The 2,137-nt window shown below is 43.7% G+C and overlaps 1 pseudogene; it reads left to right on the top strand.

The window, feature by feature from the left end:
- The first annotated feature begins 1,495 nt into the window (after positions 1-1,495).
- Positions 1,496-1,701, top strand: LOC139005185 (guanine nucleotide-binding protein G(I)/G(S)/G(O) subunit gamma-5 pseudogene; annotated as a pseudogene).
- The last annotated feature ends 436 nt before the right edge of the window (positions 1,702-2,137 follow it).

Below are 2,137 nucleotides of genomic sequence, written 5' to 3' on the forward strand. Positions count from 1 at the left end.
TAGCCACCCCCTCAGCTTTCAAAGTTGCAGGACTGAACACCTGGACCCACCACTCCCAGGTAAAAGCAGCCCACCAGCTGGACAATCAGCATCCAGAGTGGAAGATAACCTCTGACCTGAACCACCCGCTGTGGATCATCTTCAAGAAGACGGTAGATCTGGCTGACTGACCTGAATCTCCTTATCCCCCCCTATCTGGATAATTATTGTTTTTGGTTTTTTTTCTAACAGTTTTATTCTGTCTTCATACAAGTGTTACCGGAACCCCAGACTGGTACCAGGAGGAGAACTTCTCTGCCCTTGCTACTCAGACTACCCCCTTGGGGAAGATAATGAAGACTCCGGATACCGAACCCCCTTTTTTGTCACCCTCCTTCAGCAGGAAGTAGCTAGTGTGGTCGTTGACCTTATCCCCAATTCCTGAGTCTTTTGTAATCCCCAAGGCTAAGAATAGCTTGTGGAACTAGAGGGGGGGATGAAAGGGAAAATGGGGGGGGGGGGGCTTGCAACCTAGTTCAGTATCTGGTTAAAACTGTAGTCTTACTTCCCCACTCTGACTGAACTTGGGCAGAGATGCAGAGCCTAACCCCAGGGCTCCGCACTTAGGTGGAGCTGCAGGGACCCTCAGGGGCCCACCACAGGAGGAGATATATAGGTCAGAGCCTCCCCACGAGTTCAGTTCAGGCTTTGGATCTGGAATTCCCCTGGACTAGCAGATCTGCGAAATAAAGGTTAAACTTTCTTCCCTCAGAGTGCTGGCTGATCATTCTCCCATGCATTCTGCCACAACATAATGTATAAAATAAGATGCAAAACTTCCATTCTCTGGAGCATTTTCTCAATCTGTTGAGATTTTGCTTTCTGGCAATTATGGACAGTTTGGCTCAAGTAAATTCACAAAAATTCTCTACAGATTTGAATGTTCCTTACATTGACAATTGTATTTTCTATACAAACAACTGTAAACTTATGCTCCACCCTGTTACATGAATCATAAAAACAGTGACACTTATAATGTATGTATCCTATCATACTTCTTACCAGAATGCTTTTGCCCAGCCTCAATCAAATACTACCTTTTTCATTCTAGACTTTGACTGTCTAGGACAGTGATGGCGAACCTTTTGAGCTCGGCGTGACAGCATTTTGAAAAACCCTAACTTAACTCTGGTGCCGTGTCACATATAGAAATTTTTTGATATTTGCAACCATAGTAAAACAAAGATGTATATTTTTGATATTTATTTTATATATTTAAATGCCATTTAACAAAGAAAAATCAACCAAAAAAATGAGTTCGTGTGTCACCTCTGACACGTGTGTCATAGGTTCGCCATCACTGGTCTAGGACTAGAGCCATTTGAAATGTGGCTAGTGCAAACTGAGATTAAAATACACACTAAATTTTGGCCCTTGCTTTGCTGCCCCACTATCTGGCCCATTGGACCCATGACAAGCTGACTCAACTACCAACAAATCTGCCCGATTCTCATGCATGTCTGGTTCCTCCAGCATCACCACTTCGTAGAAAGTGCTTCAACAGCTCCAGCTGGAGGTGGGACTCAACCCTTGAAGGTTTCCCAGGCTACTGCAGATTTGAAACAATTCTGTCTGTAGAATGCTCAACATGACCCCCTGCTGACTGGAGTGTCTTTAAGTATCAATCCCTTCAGACCCCAGAAGGTCTATTCCTTTTTGTAGTGAAATGAATCTTTGAAGGCATTCCAAACTACTTTTCTTGAACCAGTGAATATTCAAAGAGAGCTAAATTTGAAGCCTGTACAAAAAGTTTTCCCTATAACATGTGCCATGCTGTTAGGGGCAGAAATAGAATATTGGGGACTAGCTATGGTTATGGGAAATATCAATCATGCCCTGTAAACCATGATTGCCTTATGTTGGTTAAAGAAAGGACATTGTAACTTGTCTGAGAGTTGTAAGCCCCCCAGACCTGGGAGTCAACCTTGGAATGTGGTCCATTCTCATTCAAGAACTGCCTATTATCATGGAAAGATTAACAACCTTGTTGCCCAAACAATGGAGTCCCACCCCAGTCTGATTAGCCTGCTTCCCCAAGCCTGTAATCTCTACTTCCCCATGTAATCCTTGTCCTACCCTATATAAGCAACTGGCTTAT

The sequence above is a fragment of the Myotis yumanensis genome, unplaced genomic scaffold (assembly GCF_028538775.1).
Source record: "Myotis yumanensis isolate MYYU_CA2020_CCGP unplaced genomic scaffold, mMyoYum1.0.hap1 SCAF_3, whole genome shotgun sequence".
Taxonomy (NCBI): Eukaryota; Metazoa; Chordata; class Mammalia; order Chiroptera; family Vespertilionidae; genus Myotis; species Myotis yumanensis.